The following is a 19,460-nucleotide window of genomic DNA, read 5'->3' on the forward strand; positions in this document are numbered from 1 at the left end:
GCTGGCAACACCTGACTTATTGGGACAATGCTCTGGGGAGCCTGTCGTCCTCCCCTCTCATTCCTTGGCTCTTTCCAGATTTCTGCTTATACCCTGCAGCCTCTTAAAAGTTACCTGGTCTAGACTCAGTCCCTTGCACGTGCAGCTGAGCCCCCATGAGAAAGGTCCGGCTCCACAGATGTCATTCATTGCCCACAGCCTGAAAATCCCTGTCATTAAACGCTCCTTCTCCTTGCTTTTTATTTTTTTTACTAAAAACTCTCCTTAAGGATGAACTAATGTATCTATGAAACATAGTGACACAGTCAGTAACCGCCTGCACTACCACTTGCCGAGCACATCAGCTGCACGACGTGTGATTTTCCCATAGATCAGGATTCCTGGAGCAATCCCACAGCCCATTGGCTTTGCTTCGGAGCAGGGAGCATCTCACATCGAGGACGGAGATGGCAGTCGCTGCAGCTGGCAGCCAATTCTGACATCCTGCTCCTGCTTCCCCTGCCATCAGATGCACTCACTGCATAATAAGCAGTAAGACTGACTTACTCCCCAGTAAGACTGGGGAAACGCTTGATTAAAAAGGTTCCTGCCTGGAAGTAGCTCTGATCCTGGCTTGACTGGCTCAAATTCTGCACCAAGAGTGTCCATTTTAGTGTATATGTAAAGTCTTTGAAGGAGGAAGATGAGAAAGCAAAAGGGTTTTATCTAACAGACTTTGCAGGCATGTCGGAGCTCTATTGCTTGTGTTTCTGAGCCTTGTTAACAAGAGCTGGTGAGTGCAGCAGGCTCTTGCACGTTCTCTGCCTGAGTTACTGGCGCTAGTCTGGTTGRATGTTGTGCAGAAGGGTCTGCGAGGACAAAAATGTTAGACAGAAGTGGCTCTAATATTCAAATCTGTCTCTTTTTAATAAGAAAATGGGGAAAGTCAGATGACAGAGAAAGTTGGAAGTATCTTAGGTGCAAACAGCACTTAAATGGAGGTGGGAAAGAGGTAGTCTGTGGCAAGAGCAGAAACACAAGAGTTCATCAGAACTAGCTGTAACCATGACTGAGTAAATGGAAGCTTATCTGGAACCAACATGTCATTAGTATCTTGGGCAAACTGGCTTTTCTTGGGAAACTGACAAAGTAATCGGAATTCTGAAGGCCTGAGGAATGAAACTCTGGCCAAGTCTGGCCAAGATTTGCAGCATGGAAGCCACAATCCCTCTCCAGAAGGCAAACGGAGGTGAATTACAGCACAACAGATCGTTCCCAAATCACACGTTCGGTCCCAAACGTACTTGACGAAGGACAAGGCGCTTGACGCTGACTGACAAGCCTGGAAGAGTGTCCGTGGGAAAGGAACAAGCAGGGTAATTTATCTGTCACACACCCCGGGGAGGCACAGGGYCTAAGAAAAATCCCAGCATGAGAAAATGACAGTGTGCATGTCCTGGGTCATTTATATGCCCACATAATCTGGAGGAGGAGCACCAAGCTGCTAGATTTGACAGAGGCAACACAACTGCAAAGCGTCCACGAAAAGGAAGCTTATGGGGAAGATTTGCAGGAACTAAAACCAATGTCATCTTCGCTGTTGCAACAAACCAAATGAGCAGACTTACTAATTTGGGCTTCCAAACGATTACTCCTTTTATCCTCATTATAAGCTGTATCACAGGAGCACCAGCAGGTCACAGCCTCTTGCTTGGCATGCTGCAAAAATGTAGCAGAGGGACATGCCTTCGTCCAGAAGTTTATATCCCAAGGAGATATTAGAGGCCACAAAGATACAGCGCGCAGGACTAAGAGGCATCAAGATGGAAGCTGGGCAGCAAAGACATTGAGCACTGCAGCAGAGAAGAGATTTTTGGAGACATCAAGAAAGGAAACAGGGAGAGCAAAGAAGAAAAGATTTAAAATTCTGTTGTGACTTCTGTTGTGTTGATTTGAAGGCAGTAGATGGATATCCATGATGTGCTGTCAGGAAGACAGGCTGATATTTAATTTTGAGAACACAGGGCAAGCAGGGAACGAAGAGAACAATTTCTGTCTCAAGACCTTCCCCAGGAGCAGCTTGTGATGACCCTGGACCGACTCTTGCACGTGCAGAGGTCAAGCTGGTGGTGACCATGTTCTCATCTGAGCCTTTGACAGCCACACTGGGAGAAGTGAGGCTCTCCCAGAGACAGCCACGGGGAAACCAGTGAACCTGAAGAGAGGGAAAACAACCTGTTGGTAGCCACAGATTGGCAGACAACCACACAGCTGCAGCTGGCAGGCTCTTTTCCTGGAAAATTGAGCCTATGCAGCGTGACTCAGCTGCTACCCAGGCACTGCAGGAGAGGGGGCTAATGCCTGTGATTTGCAGGGGCAGGAGCAGYGGGATTCTGCGAGTCGCAATTGACCCCACATTACAGAGCCAGCTGGCCAGACACTGTRTTTTGAAATCACCCACTTACCTGAGTCTACTGGCTGGAAAGAGTAAGACAGCAAGCAGAGAGTGTCCAGATTAACTTGTCACCAGCAACGGCCTCCCATTTGTCAAAAAGAGATTCGTGTAATTTACAGATGGACRCTGCAGTTTGGCAGGTTTGGGGCAGTCACCTGGAGAGCTCGAGGCCGCACTGGAGGTTATCAGAAAGCCGGGCTTCATAAAGAGGGCGGCTGCAGGCAGGCTACGTGGCCTGCTCTCTCCAGGCTGTTCACCTCGGAGTCCCGGCAATTCTGAGAGTTTTTTTAAGGAGGCCTCATTTACAAGAGAAGCAAGTCTGCAAAACAGAGCTTCGTCCAAATCCCTATTACAAGACTTCATCAGATCACTCTGGATGCTGAGTCCACTTTCTCTGCACAGTAATAGCCATTATCCCCAGGCTCTGCGTGCGTTTACGTTACCCTCCCATTTTCTCTTCAGCTATGACAAGCAATTCTTACAAAATATGTTATAATCTCTTCTTCTCTGGAGTCCTGTCACCCCTGATTGCACTCACTTGAGGCCAAGGATGCCATTTCAAAGTAAATCAATAAACAACACCTAAAAGAGTCCCACAGACACAAGCTGGGTGGAATATCTCAGTCCTCCTCTCTTCCCAGCTATCCCTGTTTTCTTCCTGCAGCCTGGGGTATTGCTTTACACAGGACGCTGCTTCTCTGGATGAGCACAGGGCCTACCTGAACGCACTGGCACAAGGATTTGCAGGGCAAATGAACTCCACAGCTTGACTTCAACGGATTTTGTTTTCTGATTTCAAAAGTCACATAGTCCCTACCGGCTGCGCACTGTGCGAATAACCCCTGCTCTGCACCACCGAACAAATAGTGGTTTTTAACCCAGCTGCACTTCAAATTGGCATCTCTATTACCTGCTCCAGTGTGCTGGGGTTATCCTGGAATGTCAGGCTGGAGTTCCTTGTACTGGCTCATGAYGTCTCCTTGCTGGTCTCACCTCTGCTGTTTCCTCTCCCTAAATTCCCTTTATTCCCCAATAAAGAGAATTATTTGGGGCAGAAGAGATCTCTCATTTTTGCTGCCTTCACATTTGGGCTTCTGCAGCGGTGCCTGCAGCACGTAAGATCAGCTGCTACYGTTGATATTTAGCGGCATTTGCAATACCTCAGACTGGGAGAAGATTGCTCTGAGCTGAACTGCGTGACACAATTGGCCATTCCCAAGCCTTTCCTGCAAGCTCAGCTCCTTCCCTGCTTAGTGCCAGGAAAAAGAGCTTTATTCCCAACCATGGTGCCTCAGCTTCCTCCTTTCCGATGCCCTGTTCCCTGTCCCTCCTCTGTGCAACCCCCTGACTCAAAAAGGCCAAATCCTTCCAGGTGTCCATGCAAAGCAGCTCTGTGTTCAGGGCAGAGCTGCAGCGTGTAGCGCTCGAGACTTTTGGCTGCTGGGGAGTCAGTGGTGTCGTTCCTAGAAGGTGAATAAATTATCATTGCAAATTATCCTGATGAAGCAGCTTTCATTAGAGCCGCAGCCTCGGAGGCAGCCTGTGGATTGGCTGCCAGTGATGTCATGCCCAGCGCAGCAGTCGGACGCAGAGGTACGAATTTCCCCCTCCACGTTTCTGTATAATTTTCATTTTCTGCCGCCTCTAAAGCCTCCCCGGCAGCGCCTTTCACGGCGGGAGTGCAGCGGGGGGGACCACGCTGCTCTAGCGCCTGGCGAAAGCGAAGTGCCCTTTGTTCCTCTGTCGTGCAGAGACCCTAAGGCAAACAGTTTTCTCCTACAAAGGCACCGTGTTTTATTGCTCCCTTACAAATCCCAGCGCTCAATTTTCTTAGGTGGGTAGCTGAGAAATTGCCATTCTTTGGCTTGCAAGGACCGAATATCATTCTGATCACACAGATTTTGCTATTTACAAACTGAAGCTTATAGTGCAAATGAAAGCAACAGTCGAGGTGCCATTCTGATCATCAGCCGAAAGCAAGAGGGGTGTTTTGGAAAGASAGAGAGGTGGCAAACTTCCAGCAAACTATTATTCTGAAAGTTTCCCGTATGGGTTTTTCTTTCTGTAAGCAGTTGGGAACTTTTCARCTGTGGTCAGTAAGCAAAACAACGCGCAAATTCGAACAGAGAGCAGTTTTGTCAGCGAGGCGTATTCAGTAACCAGCACACTAGGTATGTGCCATCATTTTTCTTCCCAAATTGAACCTATCTCACTTAGGGAATTTGCCTAGGGAACGTTTCAGCTTTAATCACCTCTGGATTCAAGTCTGTGTTCTGGTACAGCCTGAATATGAGAACTGTGTACAGAAAATGAGCATGAAAGCCTCACTGAACTGGCATGAACTTGCTAACTCCAACAGCTATGCAAAACAAGCCCCTCCAGCCTGCGGTCRCTTCAGCAGCTCCTGCCAGCACTGCGGCTCTGGGCTCCAGCCCCTAGTGAGTCTGGACTCAATGATCTTGAAGGTCTTTTCCAAGTATAATGATCCTATAATCCTATGACACGGGCGGGCTGGAAGGTTTTGCCCATCTGCTCCCTCCATCGGTGCTGGAYGGCTGAGGTGTAAACTTGGTCCCACAGGCCTAGTCTGACATCYTTCTCACCAGCAACAGGCTCCTGCTTGTGCTGTGCAAACACCACGCTCTCCTCCAGCACCGATGCCAAACTTATGGATTCCCCTTGGAGAACATCTCAAAAGTCATTTGTCCCACAAGGGCAGAAAGCAAAACACATCTATCATTCAAAAGACAGATCGTGTCCTGGAAACTCCCCCTGTACCTGCTCCGGTGAAATCGGACACCGAGGATCGCTGGAGAGCTCACGTGTGGTCAGAGTTGCTCTTCCCTGTGCTGGGGTTGTCAGCTCCACTTTCTTGCAGGAGGCTTGAAGTCCACGTGAGCTCGCTGTCTCTCGGCACCTGCAGGTTTGCTCAGCTGCTGGCCCTTCGCAGGGAGCAGCAGCCACCCTGAGACATCAGCTCTGCGGAGCCCCGAGGGCACTGGCACAAGGGACAGGCGTCCAGGAGAGAGAGGCTGACCATGAATCAGAGCTGAATAAGAATTTGCAGGCAGAAATCGTAGGAGAAGATGCTGTCTGGCTCCTACAYATGGTCAGCATCAGCAAAAAGGGTCCTAGCTGTCAGGTTTAAGGCCTGGAGCAGATCCAAATCACCCCTTTTAGCTCTGACCTCCTTTGCAGCTTGAGGAAGGGAGCAGAGAGGAGAGGGAGCCATGAATCTTGGGTCTGGTCTCCGCTTTGCCATTGCGTGGCAAGGCCTAACATCTCACTCACTTCTTCTCTCCATGCAAAGAATGGAGGGTTATTAAAACCATCAGAAAATTCTCAAGTAAAATATTAATTTTAAATTTCTTGAGGAGCTTTGCTGTAGCATCCTTGGAGTTCCAGCTCGGACCGTGACAGCAGAGCCTGGTCAGAAGAGCCTTGGGTGCTGCATTACAGCACAGAACCACATCAAATTCCCCAACTCAAACCAAGTAAGAAGCCTCTGTAGAAGAGAATACATCTACACGGACTGTGCAAGCATCAAAGCATCATGTAGGCCAAATCCTGCTTCCCTGTCCCATAAAGGGCAAGACACTCGCTCATGCCTTTGTTTTTAATAGCAGTATTTCCCCACATGAAGCAGCCAGGGCCTAGAGGAGAATACGGTCCCATCTAYTTACCCTCACTTTACAATGGAAGCTCCTGTAGCATTTGGCTTTTTAAAGGAGTTGTTTTTGATCTATCAGTCTGCCTCTCCCTGTCACTGGAGGACATTATTAGAATAACATTTGGATTATAATACCCAGTAAGCTGTTCTGGGGTGATATGAATCACAGCTCTGAAAGTGGGATCCCATTAAATTAATCCTGGCTGACAGACGCAGGTATCGATCGTAGATTGAGAGGTTTAGGATTGGCCCGGAGGATAATTATTGCAGGGCACGCTGCGTTCGGGTGATACTTTTGAATTTCTAGTGATGTGGGAGGGAGGCAGGGAGAAAGTAAATGAATAATTGCAGCTAATTAGACCTTGTGTATGCATCTCAAATTAATTTGTTTGAATAATCAACCACCAACACTAATCTGATCCAAAAGGAAGAGGCTTAAACTGCCCAGAAAGCTCCAGATTACCCTTCAATTTCTTTGATTCAATCTCTGGGACATCTCTCTCTCTCTCTCTTATGGAAGTGAGACCCTACACACAGAAGGGGAAAGGGACAGGTTAGTGATTGGAAACCTCAGTTTTGCCYGAGGTGCAAAGACTAAAAGGGGCTATCCAAAGCTGAGGAATAGCGGAGCACACGGAATAAAAAAAGATGCCCTTAGCTGAGCTCCTTCCTATCCATTCGCAACACGCGGCCCCACACRGGACTCCCAGCTGCCTCCCCAGCACCGCGTCGCCCCAGACGCGACGTCGGATCCGCACGGAGACCCGGGGCAGCTCCAGGGGAAGGAGGACTGGGACGGCATCACCACGGGGACGCCAAGAGGTATCGCACCCAGCAGCGAGGGCAGACGGAGGCCAAGCTGCAGCGGGCRCCGTGTGAGCACATGCCAGCCGACCCGTCGCTCCCTGCCCACGGGATCCCCATAATCTCCCCTGGCYGACCTGCTGTTACAGACACTCTCATCACCAGCGCAGCGGGGGCGGCTAAGCAGAGAGCGCGAACGATCTAGCAGGGGGTTAATAAAAGGAGTGAAGCTGAACAAAAAAGCCTGTCAGCTGCCGTAAGATGTGCTCTCCACCCCTTCCACCCCCCCAGGAAATTCAAAATTGCAGCCTGTGGAGGACACTGTTTTCTCAGCAGGATGGGACAGGGCCATGGTGAGGGAAGAGGTTGGGGAAGAGTAGGATGGGAAGGCAGAAAGTCAGACATTTCTCTGTGGCTCGTTGCTGGGACGATACATGACGAGTTGCTGTTCTGCASGACAAGGTTACGTGGCTCTCTCGGGAGGTGAGGACACCGAGCTGCATGTCTGCGCGCTGGTACCAGCAGTGATTCCTGCAGAGAGCCAGYCCGACGCTGCAGAGGCCCAGGCAGCTCTGCCTGAACCACCAGAGTCCATGCTCTGGGTCCCAAGTGGTTCCTGGAAACGGGAAGAGACCAAACGCCTCCGATATGATCCACCATTTCTGAGGCAGATTTTGACCATGTCTACACTCACTTCCCACCTACAAACTTCCAGATTCTACACTTAGGGKGCAAGACCAAAAGAGAACAAAAGGAACAACAAATCCAATCATAGGAACAACACCCCACGATCCTTTCTGGAGCTGRGCTCCAGAGCACGTTACACCAGAAAAGCACCTTGAGCACAAGCTGAGATTGCTGCTCCGCATACGCACAGCTACAATTTAGTAATCGACAGGCTCCTTGTCTCTTGTAAGTCTTTACCGACAACCTGCTCCTTTCTCCCCTCTTGGGGCTGCTGGGCACAAAGCTTCCCTCCCCGTCACGTTTCCCCTTGCGAGGGGCTGAAATCCCCCTGCTCCCAGGAAGGCCTGGTGGCTCCCGGGCGCTGCCGGGCTGTGCAGCACGGACCCGCAGCGCCCTCTCCCGCGAGCGGCTCCGGCTCCGCGCGGCCCCGCACGGCCCATCCTGCCCATCCAGCTCCCACTCAGCACTTAACGCCCACCTGGCCCCGCTGGTGCAGGGAAGGAGAAGAAATACGGGAGGTCTTTCACGAGGCAAAAGGAAAAGCCGTGGCAAACTTTGCTTCATTACGCGGTTTGCTTCGGCTCATCGTTATTATCTGAAAGGACAAATTGCTATTTCTAATGCCAGGAGCGAAGGATACGAGCAAAAGAGCTTCACAGATTGTGATACATTGCACATGGGGAGTAAGTGAAGCTCAATTACAGMTGTCATTCTACTTCCCAAGAGGGTGAAGAATAATCTCCCGCCCATGGAGATGCAGAAAAGGCCAGAGCCCCTTGCAAGCACACAGGGGAGGCCGGGCATTATACGCAGCCCACGATGCTGGGAGAAGCTGGCGGAGCCTCCTGCGCTGCCAGGAGAGCGAGGGGCTGGAGAAGTCTCTCCCTCCAAGCAGCATGACRCTCTTGGGGAGCAGGAGGTTCCTGGCTGGAACGAGGGCGGCTGCAGGAACACTGTGGATTTTTCATGATGTTCCTTCCTGCCAGCCATCTAGGAGAGCAAAATAATCATTGTCTGTCTTCCATAATCTTACCGGGGTTGTGAAAGGGCCAAGCGCTTGTTCCAAAATCTCCAGCAYGCTGGCAGACCTATGATCCTTCCATGTGCTGCTCCAGCCTCCAGAGGCCATGGATTTCACTGTCTCCCAAGTCTCACTTGTCTCACATTCATAGCGAGTGGATGCACTGGTGTCGCTGACATATATGACACTCTACTGGAAGGCTGGAGGAGCAAGAATTTGTCTGCTCCCCAGATCCTGCTGGCTTCCAAGGGTAGGATTTATCGTGGAGAAGCAGTCTGATACTGCRAGTATCTCCTGGTCATAGCTCCGGGTGGTCTTTTGTGTGCCTGTCACAGGAGATTTGGGCTTTTCCTAGCACTCTTCTTTGTGCTAGTGCTTCTATCACTGCTGGCTGTAAGAACATTGTGAGAGCACAGTATGGAGACACCCTGGAATATAATAGGATGTACAAGAATAATTTTCTCTTTTGCTTTGTTTCCTGCAGCTGTGTTCAAGAGTCCATGGTCATCCCAGCTGCTGGACTGGCACTCCACGACTTTAAGAGGATGATGGTGGCAGTCCTGACAGAGCTCCCTTAGCTGAACCAATGCACCAGAGCCACTCCGATCTGGATAGACTCCAAAACTGCCCCCTCCACGGCCGTTTGAGACTCCTTTCCCAAGCCCAGGCCCRTCATTACTTATCACAGAAGCACGGACCAGTGCCACAAGGACACGTGCACAGCCCCGACCTTCCAGGAACTCAAGTTTACAGTTGACTTCTCCAGGATCACATTGCAGATGAAAAACAAACAATACCGAACTGACCAAAACAATCTTAAACATTTTCCACTTTAGACAGCCCAAGGGATGAATAGATCTGGACAAAATAATAAAGCTCTCCTGGGTCCCAAGTTCCTCACCATACTGGAGCATTCACTGGGCTTTAGGCAGTTTTCACTGGGCTATGCAGGTGCCTTCCCTCGCTTTGTACTCCTGCCCTCCCCCATCCTCACAAACATCTCAGAGTCTTCTGGTGCAATCCCTGAGTCTGTGYCTCCTGAGGCTTGCGCTGTCTCGTTGCCTTAAGTATTTATAGAGGGCGAATGGGATTTCTTTAGTCTGCTACAATCTTGAGAGAGTAGCAAACATTTGCTATTGAAAATCTTTTATAATTTGCTCTCAGATTCTTCCTAGCTGCACCTGCACATAGATATCTCGCTTGACGCTGGTTTTTGATTTATTTTTGCATTTTCTTCTACTCCCATTTTACCATTGCCTTGCAGTATTTATGAAATATAAAGCTGCTCAGTGTTCCAACTACATCTACTTTTGTCCTTTTCTTGTCATAAATATATAAGCTGTAGCATGCAGTTTCAGCAAAACAAGCTCAAGACATTTTGGGGCACTGACACTGGCATTTCATAACTGCTCCTTGAGGATTTGATCTCCTTTTACTCAGGAGATTTTCTGCCCTTGAAATACAGTTTGAACTCTTCACAGGAGATCAGAGCTGCGAAACATTTCTCTGCAGTTTTAAAGATACCTTTGCTCTCTTGTAGCGTTGACATTAACGGGAAAGCCACTACTGTCTTGCAACCCCATTTCCTGACAACACAAGGAACGGTCAGGTCACCTTTCAGTTCTTATCATTACACTGAAGATAAGACTTGCTTGGGCCTGGTGCATCATCTTGATGCAAAAGCCTCCATAACATTCATGTTCGCTGTATCAAATTAAAGGCTTGCAAATATTTGGAAGATCTGGACAGAATCTGGTGATCACACATGAAGCATACATGTCTCTGAACTGCTTTATTATCGGGGAGCAGACAGCACACACCTTTCCTTTCCAAGGGCAAGTCATGGCCACGGGAAGCCGGCAGGTGTGAGCTGCATGCTACCAGAGCAAACTGTAATTTCATTTTAGGTTTATTCCCCCAGCTCTTGTTAGCAGACTAATGAGTCTGTGATTATGATCTGCCACAGCTTCTGTCTTGAAGATGTCCCTGCACCTGTCAAAATGTCATCGGTTACTGCACTGATTCCTGCGTGTGCTATTAATGCGGCTTGCTGCAGCACTGACGTATCTGAATGGGAAATCCTTCCTTTAGGGTAAAGGATACCATCACTTTCCTGGAGGTGAAAAATTGTATAATTCCCCTTAAAGTTCATAAAAAGGAAAAAAAAAAAAGGACAAAATCAAGAAAAAAAAAACAGGTTTCTGCTGGCAGGACTAGAAGGTGAACCAAGGTCCTTGCTCAGAGAGATTCAAGTCTCGGCTCCCGCTCACCCTGTCTGTCTGACAGGACGTGTAGCTCCTCGAGCAGCCCTGTCTGATCACCCTGGGCCTCCTGCTCCCTGGTAAGAGAGCAGAAGAGCAGCTAACAAGGAGCACAGGCAACACAACCTTTCCTGTCTGTCCTGCAAAGCAAAAGTCACTATTTCAGCTCAAACACAAAAGCATGCTGGAAATCTGACAGTCCATGCTCAAACTGCACTAGGACACCAGCTGGAAAGTGGGTGGAAAGGMATCTTTGGTGAGATAACGCAACTCCATTTTCTCTACATGAATTAATTCACAAAGAACATATCCCTTCAAGCATTTCACAGTTAAAAACAAAACCAATCTCTCCTCCCTCTAAGGTATCTGTCAATTGTGTCACAAAGAACAAAAAGACCCACTCAGCTCTTCCTCACTTGATCACTTCACTGTGGGAAAAAGAAAAGCCCCCATCTTGGCCTTCAATTTACCTACGGCTTCTCCGTATCCGCTTCTGTAATCATTACATCCAAACATCTCTGTCTGCTTTTTGTTTGGAGCTGATCTAAAAGGCTGCGATCTCAGCCGCCGTGGAGCAGCCAGAAACCCTTTCTCAGGTTTATTTCTTGCCTGGCACTCAAGGCATAATCCAGTCCTATTTTCGGGTTGAATTTACCTCAGTTTGTATTAAATGCCAGGTGTCTGTTTGATATCTCTGCTGTGGTGGCAACTCTTAGATCACATTTGGGGGATGTGGACAAGATCCAAGGCGTGACGGATGGTTGGACGGRTGCCCAGCTGAAAGCTCAAGAGCCCAACAGTGAGAAGCATCCGAACAGCTGTGACTGCAGCTGAMATCAAGGAGGCACCGACATGCATGGACTTTGAAAATCCATCTGGCTTCGGCTCCTGCTTCTCATCTCTGAGCACTGCCCTACTTGTTGCTCTTATCCACACATTTTTCAAGTCTACTATATAGTTTTTGAGATTCATAGGCAACCAAAACTGTTCCCATAAGCTGGTCTTTGGTTAAATCCAATGCTCTGTCAAAGGCAATTTAGCAGGTGACTTTCTCAGGAGCCAGTCACTGACAATCTTAGCATGTCCTTCAGAAATACATGACCTCCTCTAGACAGCAGATGACACCCCACTTGCTGGGGTGGCCTTCTGCAACCTTTTGACTAGAGGAAAAAGGGGGAAGAAGACAGACCCCACAATCTGCTTTGGCCACTACTGACACAGGAAACCTCAGTCATTTCCRAAACCCAAAAAGCAAGAGAGGCAGAAAAGGATCTTTTTGTTCTCTTCAGCAATTTTGTAAAGAGGAGAGGCACAGTCTATGTCAACATGTTCAGCATGAAGATTCTTTTAGTGCCTTCTCCCTTCTTTTTAGCCCATTTGCCTAGGGGTCTTTTTCTTAGGCCTTCCACATTGTTACAATGTGGGTTGTCTGCATTATAAGCCAAACACACGTTTCTGCAAGAGATGCTTTAAGGCCATGAGAGCAACCCAATCACTTACATTAACTTGGATATTTTTTTCCAAAAAATCATTGGAGATTGTTTTTCGTTTTTTTTTTTCTCCCATTACTCCTGCAGCATTAGCTAAATAGAACCTCTGGGATCATAAAAGGAAGACAACCTAAGTCACACAGAACCTTTCAAAAGGAATTCTCCAGAGCCTAATCTATTTGGTCACCTTCAATAGACACACAGGGAAGTTACTGTGTGTATCTGATTTTCAGACCAGTCTCTTTTGGGCAGCCACCTCTCCCTGTCGTATGCATTTCCCAGACTAGACACAGCACACCCTAACGAGATTTACACGTGCCTCAAAACCACAATGGGATAATGATTCTTATTTCTTGCTCAGAGAGCCCTAGTATGATCTACATGCTCATATAAGTCAAAACAGATCTCAAATCATGTTTAAGAAAAGGCGAGATCTTATTCTGGATTTTCCTGATTGAGTTGACTCTCTAGACACTTTCTCTGAAATCTTGTTCAACCCCTTCCTTGCACAGTCAGTTTCACCTCCCTTTTGCTCCCCACAAGCCTTTTCTTCCATAAAACACTTTCTGGGTGTTCTGCTTGCATGTGAGTTACTTGCACTGACCACATTTCTTCTAGTTTCAGTGTTCATTGCCTATTTGAGGAAGAGGTTAAAGACCTCTTTTGCACATTAAGACCACCGCCACAACCACTGGCTTCTTCATTTCATACCGAATCCTCCATGCTCTACACGCTGTCACTCATACAGGAGGAAAACACCAGCAACAACTTTGTTAAAGCGAGTTCTATTGCTAAAATCTCCATAGACAGATCTATGGAAGACAGCCGTGCTAGACACCGTTATTTATGAGTTGTGTCAGCTAATATACGACAYGGGGATGCGTGCAAGTAGTTTGCAATACGAACGATGAAATACACAAATAGTTTTGGCAGTCTCACCGGTGAAATTCTGAAACAACTGCCTCTCAGTAGAGCAATCCACAGGCTTATTGCGAAATGTGATTKGGGGCTTCAGCGAGCACGCTGAAATGTGCCTAGCTTTCAATACTGCAAGAAGCACAGCGTATCAGTCTGCAGATCAGCCACCCACGAGGAGCTACAGGYTTGAGTTCCTGCTGTTTCAGGTGTAGTGGAGGGTTGTTTTGAGGCCAAGGAGGGCGGAGCGAAGGTGGCCTTGGGGCTTCTCTGATGCAGACTGATGCGTGTGATAGGGACCCACCCAGGCGCAGCCTGTAAGGCAGGATCTACAAGGACGAGCAGCACAGAGCTGATGTAACCATCACCTCATATTCCCCCACACAAGGCATTCCTTTACAGCTGCAAATGCCCTCGGAATGGCAAAATGGTGTCAAAGATGGCAGGAGAMGTGCCACCCACCAAGACATAACCTGTGCCTAGGATCCAGATTATTCCTGCTTCAAGCATACACATGATACACGCTGAATAACATAGAAACAAAAAGGTTATCATTGTACCACAGATATCTGATTGGCACGGGAGTTCCGGTGAYCCAGCAAAGCTCTCTGGGACAAAGCCCTCATACCCTAGCAAAGCTGCACTACACATGCGCTGCGTGTTATCCACAAAAAAAAATAGCGTCAGGAAAGGTGCATTTTTTCCAGGTAAAACTGTGGAGGTACCAGCCTCTTCCCTTCCTTAGGCTTGCAAAAGTCTGAGAGAGGCTCTCCCGGCCACTGGCAGAGCAGCCTCAAAAGACTTTCAAGTACAGCTCTGCATGCAGAGCGCCCTGAAGGGCAACAAATACTTTGCCTCCTCTGTTCTAAATTAAAACCTACATCTTTCTTCTGCAGTCTTCCGCCACAGCAAGGGCTTAAATTAAAGCTTAAAGGGTTGCAAACAAAAAGCTCCTCCGAGATCAAGCTTTTAAGAATTTCTTGAATGGTAACAGTGATAAGTGCCTCACTTCTGACATAGAGGAGAGCCTGTAATTTTGCTGATGGCCTGTACTATGCTAATCTGTTAGTTTGAGGTGTATGCTGATGAGGGACTGAAGATGTTTTAGCAATGCCCTTGTGTCGCTGAAGTCASATTCTATAATACCAAACATTTTATGATACATTCCCTGTCAATGACACCAGCACTGCCGATGCGCACTGAATTGGTAACCTATGCAATGAAGAAYAGAAGTTTATGTTATGAGATGCTGTCTATATGTCATCAAAGAATATGTAAATTGGGTGGATTTAGGGGACTTTGAGAGTTCTGTTTTCAGACCTGCTTTCTAAAGAGAAGAGTGGGCATCTGTCATCCATCTTGTGTCTTGCCAAAGAAGTGGGGAATACAACAAAATGCTTAAAGCATCGCTAGCAGACACTGCTCATCCTTTCTTCCAGGCCAGTATACACCATCACCTATAATAAATTTAATATAAACAGGTGTCTAGTTGGTCTGTTCTTATGCCACATTCAGCACCTGGATCCACTGCTCMGTTAGACTGTCTTTAGGGGAGGGGGTGTCCAAGTTCGCCAGGTAAGCAAGCTGGCTTATTCCAGACTCCAAAGTGTGAGACAACACAAGCCACACATGTGGATGAGGAGGGCCTTTASACATAGCTAAAATTCAAGAAAACTAACACAACACGACAAGAACAGTCAGTCACTTCCTCCCTACAAGTCCCACAGCCTAACCCTCTAGGGCTTCCTAACTTTTCCATGTAATTTTCATAGCCTCTTGGCATCTCAGGGTGGGAGGAATAAAAATTCAATCCAGGYATCTTTACACCAAAGCTTCCCCACTTCTTTCTCGGTGATAATTTCATAGTCTCTTTTTAATTCTTCTGCCTTTGCTGTCTGAATCATTTGCTTGGGAAACAAGGCAAGTGTTTCACTACCATTGTTTCACTCACTGCCATGAATCCTCCCCGTGCGAGACATTCCCCAGCACATGCATTGGTTCACGTTTGTCCCAGTTCCATGTATAATCACAAGGCAGATTTGGAGGATGAAGCGACTCCTTGCTCAGAACCACTGAATTCCACAACAGCAAATCTAACAGGGTGGTTCTGCAGAACAGCTGAGCAGCTGACATCTGACAGCTTCTTACTGCGTATTTCTTCCGAACTCTAATTCTGGACACAGACTCTACTGATGCTACTTAAGCAATTTAAACCAAGACTTTCATCATTGCTGGGTGATATTCTACTTCTGAAGGACTCCACTGCTGACAAGTGTGTCCCAACAGCCAAGATGTGAAAGCATGTTAGTTATTAACACATCACTATATAATTAGGGGACTTAGCAGGGGGSTGGGTATTCACATGTTCTTTTTACCTCTGCTGCCGACAGTGTTGAATAAAGGTCTCTGGGTATCCAGTTAGGTGAAAAGTGAAAATGCATTCTGTGGCCAAAACTAAGCAATTTGGCACAGCTTAGTGGAGAGTTGGTTTTTTTGTTTGGTTGGTTGTGTGGTTTTTTCTTTTTTTTTTTTTTTTTTTTGGGGGGGGGAGGCTTGAAAAGGAGACAGAATTGGGACAGCAAGAGGTGTTATAGATCAAGACTGAGATGTGCTGGCCAAGCTGAGTGCATCTCTTGTGGAGCAGTGAAGCAGCGGGTGCTGAATGCAGGACTGAGATAGGCTGACAGAGCTGGGGAATTTTGCCCCTTTCCTGAGAACAACACGGAGTTTGTGTTTCAATTAGCGTTGCCCTGCTCATCTGCATRGCTCAGCACAAATTTTAATCTGTTGAAATTTCCATGCTTTTATTAGCCTTTCTAAAGGCATCTCTCCCAGGTTTTCACAGTGTGAAAACATTTTCAGACCTCCTCCGGTGAGGACATGCCTGTAGCTACCAATCACACCCACACCACAGGCTATCAGTAAATAGCACCCAGGCCAAACATTAAAAGGGTACATGTTAATTTCATAAGCATGGACTGATATATGATTCCTGCTGCAAAGACCTTCTAATGCAGATTAAACATGACCTGCAATCAAAGACAGGAGAAYGGGGATTTTAAGGAGAAGCTTGGCAGCAAAGAAGGGATGGTGACACTTAGAAGAGCCATCTGGAGGYACAAAGGGTGAATAATTTGTTGGATGCCTAAGAAATTCAGAGATAAACCGTAATATGATGGGAGTGATGGATACCACAGAAGGTAACAGGACTGCAAGCATCTGCAATGCAAATCCTCCTGTGAGTACTGCCTAATATTTGTTAGGCACAGCTAAAGATTCGATCCCAGACATTAAAGATATGCATGGCCAACCACAGCAACAATACAGGAATTCATAGCTTCAGAAAAACTMCTCCTCTTCCCACGTTGTGCCTCGGTTGAAGCCGGCCAAAGTAGGTCAAAGGGAATGAGCCCATTTGAATATGTAAATTCCACCTAACAAGGAGTGAAGATAATTGCTGCGAGTTGGCGAGTTCAAGCTAAGAAAAACAGGTCTTCACGGTTTCTTTGGGAGCTTTGGCTTCACCACTCCCTGCGACTTCCCCTGCTTGCCCACCTTCATCGCCTTTCCTCTCCCTGTCTGCCCAATGAACGCTCGGCAAACACGCGCTTCCCAGAACTGTCCCCATTTTGTGATCAGAAAAGCAAACTCAGTAAGGTCATTAAAAAAGCTCACGCATAAAAATAGTGAGCTCTGAATGGCTGCTGAGAGCCTGAGCTATGTGTGTGCAGTTCCCCATGGCTAATTTTCAAACAAGCAAGAAGACGCATCTTTTGTCTGCTTGCTGCTGTATTTATTTATTTATTATTTTTTGCCAAAGGGAACAACTTCAGCTTCCAATAACTGAAGACAGGCTAAAACTGCCTTCCCTGCCCCCTCCACTGCATCACAAGTGGCTCATATCAGGACGGAATGTCAAGAAAAGGATTTTTTTTTTTTAATATAAAGAAAATCATTTAACTAGGGAGAAGAAACCAAGGAAAATTGTTAACAGCGAGATTTGAYTTAACTCTTCCTGGTTTGAAATCCACCCTCTCTCCCTCTTCCTATGCTTTTAATAGCAGCATTCCAGCAAATGCTTTTGAAGTCGGTGTGCTGTATCTTTGAAATAACACACAGTCCTGAACCAGGAGCCAGCTTGATATTTCTACAAACATGTGTAGAAATAATACCTTTTTTCTTGACCCGGTTAAACTGTTATGAATCCAACAGCAATCCATCTGTGTCCTTATCCTTTGCCTCTAAATAAAATTTGTGAGTGCAGCGTATCTCAAGGAAAGAAATAAGGAACCAGCTTTAACCTCTTGACTGACCATTTCACCTCTGATTTAACTGTTCAAGGCAAACCCAGAAACACATTGGTTTCAAATAAACATCAACCAGGCAATTGCTCATTACCTTTGCAACTGGGCAGGCCCTGCAAGGGAACCTCCTTTCCTCTTCTTTTTTAAACTACTCTTATTTTCGTTGGCAGGACATAAGACTATAGAAGAAAACTTTCAATTAGAAAACTTTCAATTACCTCTGCAATCTCGTTCAAGCACACTGACAAAACTGTTCATGGAGACCGAACACTTGCAGCTTACGGAGACCACATTAGCTGTAGGTCCTCCTGAGCACGTTTGTCTTCRTTGAGGTGGAAACTATCTGCTCTGGACATAAAAAGACAACTTTAGTCTTCAGCACAACGCAGAGCAATGCGCTAGCATCAAATTAAGAACACATCACCCCAAATTGCAATCCTGACTAATTCCCTTAAGTATTACTGTTGTGGGTTGTGCGCTGGCAGCCCAGCCCCCTGATGACACAGTGCTAATAACGGAGTCCCTGAGCTGCRACAACGATATGGGCTGGGGCCGCCTTATGGGCACGTCTAATTATGATGTTCTGTGACGAGGCTATCAACACTGGTGCTCCCACAGGTGAAGACCTGATCGGACTGAGCAGCGAGCGCTCTGGCCAGGGTTTCACCCCCTCGCAAACGACAGACCGTCGCTTGCTGGACTCAGAGAGCTGTTTGCAGCCACGGGAGCCTCATAAGCCTAACCCCCGGGGAGCTGAAGCGTGGAAGCAAGAGAGACTTCATAAGCACATCCAGCACATTGGGAAAATTGCCCAAGGGAAGGACAGAAAATATGCCCAAATGAAGAAGCCTGGTGATAAAATCCAAAGACCACCTGAGCAAGGGGCAGGAGGGACAACTTATTAACAGCCTGACATTGATGGGCTGAATATAGGCCTAGATGGTGAAGAAAGCAATTTGGCCTTTACAAGGCCCTTATTTAAGTAGYTGTTTGAGGAAAAGTAATTGTTGGAAGGATTTCCTGAGCAATGGGGAAGATGATTAAACTTCCATATGGATTTCAGGATTCTGTTCTTCAAAATCATTACTATAAAACTCTAGACTCACCCCCACGTACCACCCTCTGTGGTGGGAGCCCCTTTTTCTCTTCTTTTTCTCTCCTTAAAAACCACAGCCAACAGAACGCCTTCTGCTATCCCATCTCATTTACCGTTTGTTTTGTCAAAGAAATGACAGTCGCTCACAACTTGGAGCAGAAGGAGAAAATTAACTGCTGCCTCAGCCAACGCACTGCACAGTTGTCAAACTCCTGCAAATTCTGTCACAAGCCTTAGAGCTTCTGTCTTGAGTCCCGGTGTTTCTGAGGCAGCCTGGAATTACTTCCTCTCACTATAAAGGGAGGCCCTTAAGGCGCCGAAGGACACGACGCTGCGCTGAGGCCGAGGGCAGGCTCGGCCGTGTCCAGTCTGGTTGGGCTCGGGCTCCCCGCCGCCTCCGGGAGCCCCCGGAGCCCTGGGGAGCCCGGAGCGGCGCCACGCGCAGCCGGGACGCGCCGCGCTCCCTCACAGCCCGCCGCGCTCCCTCACAGCCCGCCGCGCGCCCTCCTCTTCCCGCCCTGCCCGCGCTACGCACTGCCCGCTATTCCCGAAGCGCCCCTACGCACAGCGCGCGTGCGCGCTCCACACAGTTACGCACTCGGCACGGGCGGCGAGGCGGCACGGGCGGCGAGGCTACGCACTCGGCGCAACGCCGGGCTCCATTCCCCAAGCCGCTTTACGTCAGCGGAGGGGCCGGCGCGGGTGGGGCGCTACGGAGATGGCGTAAGGAGGCGCCGGGACGTGGCGGGGAGGCGCCGCCGCCGCCGGGATGTGGCAG

This window comes from Nothoprocta perdicaria, unplaced genomic scaffold (genome assembly GCF_003342845.1).
Source record: "Nothoprocta perdicaria isolate Ctin4 unplaced genomic scaffold, notPer1 scaffold_399, whole genome shotgun sequence".
Lineage (NCBI taxonomy): Eukaryota > Metazoa > Chordata > Aves > Tinamiformes > Tinamidae > Nothoprocta > Nothoprocta perdicaria.